Source organism: Chelonia mydas, chromosome 13 (genome assembly GCF_015237465.2).
Source record: "Chelonia mydas isolate rCheMyd1 chromosome 13, rCheMyd1.pri.v2, whole genome shotgun sequence".
In the NCBI taxonomy this organism is placed as follows: Eukaryota; Metazoa; Chordata; order Testudines; family Cheloniidae; genus Chelonia; species Chelonia mydas.
In genome coordinates this window covers 15660472-15672119 of record NC_051253.2, presented here as the reverse complement: position 1 = coordinate 15672119, position 11648 = coordinate 15660472, and positions in this window count along the sequence as shown.

Sequence of the window (11648 nt, the reverse complement as noted above, 5' to 3'; positions counted from 1 at the left end):
TATTTTTATTGTAAAGCATTTGCAATTCTAATATTTCATTCTCATGCCAAAGATTGCAGTGAAGAACAGAAAAATAACTCAGTGTCAAAGTCTATATCTGTCCTATGAATTTAATAAGAAAGGGCAAATGGTGTAAATTTAGCCTATTCCCTTTTTAGTGTTTTAGATTATAAGTATTTGCATTTCTCTAAATGCTGGCTATTTCAATATAAGGTTTCAAGCCAACAGTGAGGCTATTTTTATGTCTTAACAAGCTTCCTTAAAATTAAAGTACCTAATTAAGTCTAGACACAAGCCATAGCTAAATCTATAGAATCACAAAAGCAAGATATGGAAAGGACCTATCAGATCATCCAAGCCTTGCCCTGGGGCCCAAGATTGCTCCATACAGAGAATTCTCCAGTCCTCTATCCTCTGTCCAGTCCAATTTTAAATATCTCAGTCACATCTCTCAAAGTGAGACTACTGCACACTCCTTTCTTCTCCTACTCCTCCTTCTCCTTCCCCACCCTGCATCTCTGGGGTTGGGTCATCATGCAAGCATCCACCATCTTCGTCTGTCTGAGGCAGTACTAACGTCTATCTGCTTACCATCTTTTTTGATGCAATACATCCATTGCTTCCTATGCTTTCTTTGGGGTCCCTTTCCTACTACCCTCTCCTGCCATCTTCCCTTCACCAGGTCCCCTTCATTCATCCTCTGTAGATGTCCAAACTAGCGAAGTTGGATTTTGTCAGCCACATTACAAATTGTGACGTCCATCCTAATGCTTTCATTTCACAATCTTACAGATTAATCCAAATCAAGGAATATCTTTCCCCCTTCCCTTTCACAAAATACAGACTCTGTAAGTGCTGGAAAGGAAAGCTACACTTGAAATTACCCACTTTCTCTTGGTGAAGTAGTTTAATAAAATTCCAACATTATGGGTTGTGTAAAAGAAGAGCTGTTATACTTTTAAGGTGGGATTTTATGAACTCTCATCATAGGTTTTACTCTGCTCTCTTTGGAGTCAGTAGTAAAACTTGGACTTCAGTAGGAACAGAATTCAATGGGAGCAGATAAGCCAGCACTGAGTGCTTTTGAAAATCTCACCTTTAATTAATGAGGTAGGTTCCTTGGGTAGCTTGTGGATTCAAGATACTGCGATGGTGGGTGCATTATAATTTCTTAAATTAGTTAGGTAGATTAGACAGACTGTGCATCCTATGAGACTTTGCAGAATTATCTCTGCAGTTCCCATATACTTAAATAGGTTTATGGTCAGAAAAGTGAATTCGTATAAATGACCCCTGGTACTATGCCTATTGGCTGTTATGGATATGGTCAGCCTTAGAGCTGAGTGAATAATTGCAATAAAAGCAACTGTGATGCTGTAACAACATGTGCAAATTATGCATCCAGTTGCACTTTCCTTTTGTATGCGCATGTGTTCAATTAATACACTAGATCTACCCCTTTGATTCTTTATCTCTGTCAACAAAGAGAGAAAGCACATATGTTTTCCCTAAAGCATAGAAAGAAATTATTTTCTTTCTAAACAAAATTCATTCCATCTGTGGTGCTTGCTGTCAGTAGTGCAGGATGTCCTTGGAGTTTTCTCTGGAATATCTCTTCCATTCTCACCTGTAACATTTGGTATTCACCCTAGTGTTCTGATCTCTAAACTTGCTCCCTGTGGTGGGGTGTTCCGCCCCTTTAAGAATCAATCTAGAGTTTACAGCCAAGACAGTCTGGGCACAGTCCAGAAGCATCCTGCCCTGTCCTTGGGCCAGGGCTATGTAAACAGGAAAAGGAAATTGAGCAAGGAAAGGGTGTGTGTGTGATGGGCGTGGGGTGGACCAGAAGTCACGCTGATGGCTACAGGTTGCAGGCCTGCTCAAGCACTAGGACACTAGCCTAGGGCCTATAGACTTTTGTTTTCTGACTTTAAGGGCTTGTCTACATAATGTGTAGTCTGCACTACAGGGGAGTAAATTCTAGTGCACACTAGTTTTTGTACAGTAACAGATACATGTGGACCTGCTGGTGTGTACTAAAAATTCCCTAGTGTGTAATGTAACGTATTAGTCATGTAGTATGCTACATGAGACTACTACATTAATGTGCATTAGGGAACTTTTAGTGTGCGCCAGCAGGGTCCATGCAGGCCAGTGAGTGCACAAATGCACAGAATAGTGCACCATGTATACAAGCCCTATGTTTGGTTGCTCTGGTTCAAGGCTGTGAGTTAAGGGCTTCATGAACTTCATTAAGCTGCTTCTTCCCTGACCTGCTGCCTAAGGGAAAGGGAGAAAATCTGCCAGCTTCCTAGAACAATAAGGGCACTGGGAACTCTGCAGCCATGGTTGGTTTGGAGGCCTTCTTAAAGGGGCTTGCATTTATTTATTTTTTAAATTTATGAGTTTGGTTTTGGCCTTCCCAGTCTCAGATCCCATACACTCCCCACTAAGTAAGGAATCCTGCTCAAAGTCTCCAAACCACCATGTGCGATGCAGAGCCTTTTGTGGGATCTACTGTAGTAGAGAGATCACATCTCCTTGCATGACCATTACTCCCATGGTGGCTGCCTTCCTCTGGAACAATGAAACTATTAGGTAGTATAGGGGAGGCTCATTATGAGTTCTGGGGACAGAATTTGCTAAGGAGTTGGACCTAGTCTATGGCACTCACTCCTGCAAGAGACAAGTATGTCCTTGGAACAAAATACAAAACTAATTTCTTCAACTTATTTTTCCCTTGATAAATTCACAAACACAATACATTTTTAAAAATACATACTCCCTTCCCCACAACCCCTCTGCCCCCCAAACTAATCAAACTATTTTTCCTACAGGCTAGGAAGGAAGGAAGGGAGAGTTGTTACTGACTGTCTAGAACTGCATGGGAGGTGCTCAGATACAATGGTGATAGAGGCCATGTAGGTACTTAGAGATAGATCCCTTCCTTCCTTATTTCAGTGCGGCCCTGAGGTGTGCATCTGCAACAGATTTTGCTGACAGAATCATTCATAATGGATCACCGAAGGAAGAAACTGACAATTGAACATTCTTGTGGCTCTCCCTGCCCCTGGCATGAAGCCCTTCTGTGCAAATCACTGTTGTTTTATTCACAAGGTGTTCCTGCCGTTGCTAGGAGACTGACTCTCTTCTTGGGAAGAAAGATTATTTCCAAATTTAAATTGGCTCATCTCCCATCTTTAACTAGGAAATTAATTCTCTTACACAAAGGGGAATTCACCTGCCCATGAATACTGAACAGAAGCCCAGATCTTGTGATAAAAGTATTTGCCCCCACCAGCTAAGGAATGGTTAGTTCTCTGTAAGGCAGATAAGAGTTTTAACTTTTTAAAGGACAATAATGGATTTAATTTTTTTCTCATACAAACACAAACATACTTAAGGTAACATATGATGGCATCATGGGTAGTTTTTCAGGTGTAAGATGAATGTACAGGAAGCACTCCCAAAGATGTACGCTGTGTATTATAGGTTTCAAATATATTTTTGGAGCCATCTGATCTAGACTACAATTCTGTTACTGAACCTGTGGGTGACCAAAGATGTAATAATAATCAGGCCCAATTCAAGCACATATGCGGGCCTCTCTGCCCCGCATCACTGACTCTTAGAACTGAGCTCCTCACCTTCTCTCTTTCTGCTTTTCTCTGTCACTGTTGATCACACCACCATTCTCCTTGTCACTCAGGCCTTAAACCTAGGGCTCATTTTCGACTCTCTTTCTCTGCAGATCCAGGCTATATCCAAAGCTTGGCACTTCTTCCTTCATAATATTTCTAAACTTTTGATATTTTCTTTCTGGTCATACAGTCAAAGCTCACCAAGCCCATACCATCTCCTGCCCTGTTTATTGTGACAAGCTCCTCCTCTCCAACATAGCCCCCTCCAGTCCATACAGTATAGCTACTAGGATGGACTTTCTTCCTGGTCACTCTGATCCCATCACCTCCTCTTTGAATCCCTACACCCCTTGCTTCATCACATCAAGTTCAAACTTCACATCTTCACCTTGCAGGCCCTTCAAAACTCTGCCCTTCCTTATTGTGTCTGCTCTTGTCTCTTATCACAAGCCCCCTCCTTTTACCTCTTTCCCTAGCTTCTGTTGCTGCAGCCTCCGTGTCCCAGACTTTTAGAGATCAATCATATTGCATGAGAAATATTTATGCTATTCGTGGGAATCTTTTGCAACAGGTGGGCGTTGATGGGAATAATAATGCTTTGCACTTTTCACTCCAGGATCTCAAAATGTAAACATTGACTGAAGCAGCATCACAACATCCCTGGGAAGAAAAATATTACCTGTAAGGGGGTGTCAGCCCCACACAAGACCTGAATGGGTAAATTAGGCCAATTAACCTTAGGCTGTACCTAGGGAGTGGTAGGGCCTAATTGCAGATGAAGTCCAGCCGGGGGAGGAGCTGGACAGGGTCTATAAAGAGAGGAAGTTGGTAGGCTGCAATAAGGGAGGAAAACCTGCAGTTGCACTCCCTGATACAAGGAGGAAGAGCAGGAAGCTGCCCAGGGAAGGGGCAGGGAGAGAAAAAGCCAAGAGCTTCTGCGTTGAGGGGTCCTGGGACTGGAACCTGGTATACAGTGTGAGCCCAGGTTCCCTACTGGCCACTGGGGGAGTGGCCTGTCTGCGACAGTTTGTCTCAAAGGACTTGTGATGCCCTGGAAGGGGGGAGAACTTTAATATGACTTAGCCAGAGGGCTAAGCTATGAAGAGGACAGTGTCACACAACACAGGAGGGTTGATAGTGGGACTAGAACCAAAAAGTTGTGCCTCCTAGTTCTAGAATCACTAGATTCACTCCGACCGTAGTAATGGTTCCATTGATACAGATCGGTTCTACAGGAGTGGTGGACTTGATACGGCATCAGAGGACGATGCTTTTTGTTCACAAGCAACTCATACCTTTGTGTTTACACACAGCAGTTCTGGAGAAGCTATTGCTGTGTCACTGGATGTGCTATTCTAGAGCTCCAGGAATTTTTGTTTGCGTGACAGTTTTTTATTTTCCTTTTTTCCTCTCTGAAGGTGTCAGTAATAGGAAGAGGCTGACAACATACCTCTGTACTGATGTTGCAATGGCCTTGTGCAAGCATGGGCGCCAGGTTTGTATAATTTTTGGTGGAGCCCAGAACGGGTCCAAGCAGAGCCATCCTGTCCATAGGATGGAACAGGGCAACCGCCCTGTGCTTCAGGGGAGGCGGGGTCCAGGGTGGCCTGGGAGGTTAGCAGGGGGCCTGGTGCTGGTAGCAGTGAGTGACCCGGCCCCAGCCCACCCTGCTGTGTCCCACTAGATCCCGGCATCGCTTGGAGGAGGTGGTGGAAGCTAGAAAGAGGCAGGGGCAGGAGATTGGGAGAAGGGGTGGAATGGCGGTGGGGAGGGGGCGGAGCAGGGGCAGGCTGGGGCTGGGTCGCTTGCTGCTGCCAACGCCAGGCCCTCCACTAATCCCTCAGACTTCCCTGGACCCAGAGCCGTCCTGTCCATAGGACGGACTGGGGCAACAGCCCTGGGCCCCGCACTTTGGGGGTCCCTGTGCTTCAGGGGGACGCGGGGTCCAGGATGGCCTAGGGGGGTTAGCGGGAGTCCTGGCACTGACAGCAGCGAGCAACCCAGTCCGCCCCTGCTCTGCCCCCTCCCTGCCCCCATTCCACCGCTTCCCCCAATCGCCCGCCCCACCTCTTTCCAGCTTCCACCCTCTTCCCCGAGCAACACCGGGAGCTGGTGGGGCAGAGCGGGCGTGCTGGGGCCAGGTCGCTCACTAACCCCCCAGGCTGCCCTGGACTCTGCGTCTTCCTGAAGCACAGGGACCCCCAAAGCGCGGTAGGCCCAAACATTGATGGAACCGGGCCCACGTTCCTAAATATTGGTGGCGCATGGGCACCCTGAACCCATATAACTCACTGCATATGTGTGCAAGTGCTGCTTGCATCACCCACAAACTTCCACTTTACCCCCAAAATTCATTAATCTGCTCCCTTCTCCTCCTCCAGATCTCACTTCCGATGTGATGCCTACAGGGCAATACCTATCGATTAGGCAGGTGGCAAAGCAGCACTGTGTGCCCAGCTAGTCTATAGGAAAAATGCTCTTATTAATTGTTACCTTTTTCTTTTTTCCCCTCAGTCCCACCTGTTTTTGTCCCATTTATCTGTTGTGTCTTGTGATTATCAGCTCTTTGGGGGGTAGGGACTGTTTTTAATCCATGTTTGTACAACACCAAAACAATCGGGCCACTTAAATCATAAATCAACTATTAACAACTTCCCAAAGCCTGGAAAATCTTAGGCACAAATAAAAAAGAGGGTGAGATTTTACCCATTGCTCCTTATTGGGCCTAACTCTGCTCCACCTGAGATCAGAGTGGATTTGACTATTGATATCAGAGGGAACAAAGCTAAGGCCACGCTAAGCGCAGCCCTTTTGAAAATCTCATCCAGGATGCCTCTCTAAACTCTGAATTTCTGTACTCCTACTAACGATTCAGAGGGTCACATTTTCAACAGGCCGACAAAAATACTCCTGCAAAATGGAGTGATGGAGATGTCACTGTGGGTGCATGGCACACACTACATAAAGCAAATGTAGGATTTCTGTGTGCAACTAGACATATCCACAAATATTGTGGGTGTTTTGGGGGGATCCACTGAAAATGTGCCCCATTGGCCCAAGTTTTCACAATTACACAACAAATTTGCATATGCGATTACCACAACTGGCTCAATCAATTGAGTGCACATTTTGTGCGTGCTATTGTGTGCCAAACTTTTCTGAAAAATTGAGGCCAGAATGTTGTTTTCAGCATGGCTTCTTGTATATTTGTTTTCTGACCTTCTTCCCTGACAAAGCAGCCAACCCTCAGTGCTTTGGTTCTCATTGAAGAGAACACAATAAAGGTTTCCTCTAAACTGCTGATTTATGGATTAGCCCAGTAGGGGGTGCCTTGCTTTCAAGAAGGTAATTTATTGAGGTTTATGACAGGGAAGTTTTGGATACTTTACCTGTTTGGAAAGGTTAAGAGATTGTTGAAGCCTGTCATTGGATCAGCTCCACAAGTGGTTGAGATTCATGTGTTCCTCACAAAGAGAAGGGGCCTCATACACAAAAAGCTGTGTTACAAATTTGTTAATTCCTTCCTCAAAACCCATGCATTTTCCCCCTGCTGCACTTTGAGATTTATTGAATGCTGTTGCTGACAGGGCTCTCAGCTCCGAAGGCATCGGCAGGCCTTCCCTTCCTCCCCCTTTGAAATCTGCCACTTCACAGGTGCACCTTCAAAATGAATAAAGTGCTTGACCTAAGCCTGCTTTATACAAAGCTGGGCTAATCAGGACGAAAAGTCCTGTTTTCATTTTTCCTCTTACAGTGTTTTAGTTTATTTTGCGTCTGGCTCAGACTGTTCTGTAGCTGCATGACATTTCTCTGCCAGTATATGTGTACCACTATAACCATTCAAATTGACTTCAGGGATCCTATACTTATGACAGTGCCATTTTTGCTTCCTTCTTCACTTATTTTAATGCTCTACCTTGGTTTTTGGTGATATTAATAATGAGTTTTGCAATGGATTTTTGCGGTCTCTAGCTATATAGGCTGCATTTGTGGTCTTTTTCAGTTATGTTAATTGTTTAATTATTTACATCTGTAGGTCAGTTTAGAACCTGTAATGTCTATATTTCAGTTTATGTTGACTACATTTCCAAACACACTTCCCAAAACAATAAGCATTCAGTGCACAGGATATAGTTTTGTTTGTATGGTGGAATTGTTCAGTTTCTCAGTTCATTTACGGCAGTGAGATCCTGATGCTATAAACACTTGTGCACTTGCTTAACTTTTGTCCCCTGGAACTACTCACATGGTTAAACTTAAGCATATGTATAATAAGTGTTTTTAGGATCTGGGCCTAACTACTTAAATGCATACATTCACTCTACTATGCAATTATTAAAATATCTTGTCAATGAAGAAGTGTAAGATGGTCCCTAAAACAAGTGTGGCCCAGAATATCCAAATTTCAGGTGCCCAGGGGACTGAGTGAGTTTTTGTGTGTGCAAATTTTTTTGTGTGGGGGGAGCCTCTTCTGAAGGGCACACCTAAACATATATAAACTATATATAGTGCAACAGGAGGTAGCCGTTTCTCAAGCAACATACAATTTATCTGAGAAAGTTAAAAGCTAAAGTATTACCATGTGATTAAAATATTTATCAATTTACAGAGAAACAGATTTATTTATTTATTTTTTTGCTCAGGAGTGATGGGAAGCAGCTAAACAGGTATTGCTCCTTTGGTCAAAACAGTTCACCAGAATTCGGGACCTGGCAGGGATGTTTCCATTTGGATGAGAAATGATAAGTCAGATATATCCTCAGTGTAATCTTGTTTTATTTACAAAAGTGTATATAAAGTCCTTGTTCTCTGAACACAATAGAAACAAACAGCATCAAGCAGTTTCCTTGCTCAGAAATCCCCAAGTCTGCCACTTCAGAGAGCTCTCTGTTTTTATAGAGCATTTTAGTTTTTACATTTTGTGCAAAAATGAAAATATATACTAACAAGTAATTAAATTTTAATGAAAGTACCTGTGTCATTTTTTCAATGCGCACAATCTATCCCTCTTGGGTTGATTTCTGAATGTGCTTTAAATTTACATAGCTAAACATACTCCAATAAACTCTTTCTGGCATACAGAGGTTACTTAATGGTATATAGGGGTTTGTGTGTAAATGCATCTCAAATTTCACTTCAGCCTCCATATGTGAATAAATAAAGTTATGAAAAGATGCTGAAAACTTTAAAAATCATCCTGAAAGACTGAGTCACTGAGTTTGGCAAGGATAAATTTCATATTGATGGTAAAAAGAACAGGAGTACTTGTGGCACCTTAGAGACTAACAAATTTATTAGAGCATAAGCTTTCATGAGCTACAGCTCACTTCATCGGATGCATAGAATGGAACATATATATACATACACACACATACAGATAAACAATGCCCCTTTGCCATGTACATTGGTCAAACTGGACAGTCTCTACGTAAAAGAATAAATGGACACAAATCAGATGTCAAGAATTATAACATTCATAAACCATAAACTTGTTTATGTGTGGGGGGTGGGGAGAAAACCTGGATTTGTGCTGGAAATGGCCCACCTTGATTATCATACACATTGTAAGGAGAGCGATCACTTTAGATAAGCTATTACCAACAGGAGAGTGGGTTTGTGTGGGGAGAAAACCTTTTGAAGTGATAAACACCCATTTTTTCATGGTCTGTGTGTATAAAAACATCCTCACTGCATTTTCCACTTTTATGCATCCGATGAAGTGAGCTGTAGCTCACGAAACCTTATCCTCAAATAAATTGGTTAGTCTTTAAGGTGCCACAAGTCCTCCTTTTCTTTTTGCGAATACAGACTAACATGGCTGCTACTCTGAAACCATACAAACTGTGAGAGGCTAATTAGTTAAGATGAGTTATTATCAACAGGAGAAAAAAAACTTTTGTAGTGATAATCAAGATGGTCTATTTAGAAAGTTGACAAGAAGGTGTGAGGATACTTAAGGAAATAGATTCAATATGTGTAATGACCCAGCTACTCCCAGTCTCTGTTCAAACCCAAGTTAATGGTATCTAGTTTGCATATTAATTCAAGCTAGATACCATTAACTTGGGTTTGAATAGAGACTGGGAGTGGCGGGGTCATTGCACATATTGAATCTATTTCCCTATGTTAAGTATCCTCACACCTTCTTGTCAACTGTCTAAATGGGCCATCTTGATTATCACTGCAAAAGTTTTTTTTCTCCTGCTGATAATAGCTCATCACTAATTAGCCTCTCACAGGCTTTGTATGGCAACTTCCAACTTATCTATCTATCTGCCTAAATCTTACTATATGTTCCATTCTATGCATCCGATGAAGTGAGCTGTAGCTCACGAAAGCTTATGCTTTAATAAATTTGTTAGTCGCTAAGGTGCCACAAGTACTCCTGTTCTTTTAGGGGATACAAACTAACACCGCTGCTACTCTGAAACTTGTCATATTGATGGTAGGCTTCAAACTTGCTTAAAAACTTTAAATATATCAATAAAACATTGTATTCAACTGATACTTATTGTAGCCAGGGAAACTAAAGTTCAGTGATTCATTTTAATAGCAGAAAAACTTGGATTTTTTTTTTTTAATTCTCTGATTAATCACGGAAAACTAGGATCCCTGCTTATCACTAGGTTACAAGCCTCTGGAGTGAAATACCATGAATGGGCTGTAGATGGCAATGTAGGATGCATAAATCTGAATCCTGAATTTGACTCATTCTTTAACTCTCCACTGATGAAAATCATTATCTATGTATCTCGTAGACTGAAGCACTGTTGCAGTGTATATCTTACAAATCACAGAACCTCTAGCTTTTAGCAGGACTGAACACAGCTGCTCCTGTGGTTTATCATGGATCTTCTGAGGCTGGACCTTTTTAAAATGAGCAGTATAAACCTCTACAAAGTTTACAAACACTGACTAGAATTTCGGCTTACAGTGGAAAATTGCCCATTGGCATCGGATATCAGTTGCATCCACTAAGCCTGTGTGAGCAGCATGGCCTTGTGAGTGTTTATGAGTTGCCTTGGTTTTGAACCACAGCGGCATCTACAAATGGAAGGCCAGGAAACCAGTAATGGGAGAAGATGTGTGTATGGACTCATGGTAGTCCCCACTGCAGAAAAGTGATGTCAGTGCAAATTTTGTGTACAGACAAGGCCTATGGTGGGGCAAGGTGCTAACCTTAATTTATACTTCTTTTTTTTAGGTGCTCTTTCCATGCTTATACCATGCCCTCTTTTACTGTCATGTCCATTTTTTAGTTTATTCGCCCTATTTCCACCACTCCCTAGAAGTAAAATAATTTATGACCCATTTACTTTGCCACACAATGCCTCACTCTAGTGCTCCTCTAAAATGTACCTGCCTAGTTTCTTAAAATACCCTTTATACTAGCCCAGCATTTGGCCTATTTTGCTTTGGGTTAATGCTGCTTTTACACTCCACAGGGTATGGCAATTGGTGACTCTTGCAGTGAGTCATCTTTCCCTTGGATGACCTGATAGATTTCACTGTAAAAGCTGTAGGATGAAATACATCAGACTCTTTTATTAAGTATTTAGCTAATGAAAATATGTATGTACTGCTTAGATTCATAGCTCAGCAGCTGTATATCTTAATGTCAAAACACAATATCCAGCTACCATCCCAATATAATTAACTGTGCAGGAAATACATGCATGTCCATATACTTAGTGAAGTGCTTATTGCAGAAACATATACTGAGCCGTGGAGCAGAAAGTGATATACATCTAAATATGGAAATACTTGCTGACCCGCTGCACTTTACAGAAGTTTCAAAAATTGACAACTCTGTAGCCTGGGAAGCAAACAACCTTGGCTTTTAACTCAGATCCCCAGATGACAGTATGGAGTAATATTGTGTATTCCAAGTTCGCCACTTGAGCATCAGATTTGATGCATGCTAATGACCAAATTTTCCAACTGTTTTTTGGACTCAAAAAATAAAAGTAGGAACAAAATGATTACCAGAAAAAGAGGCTTGGGTAA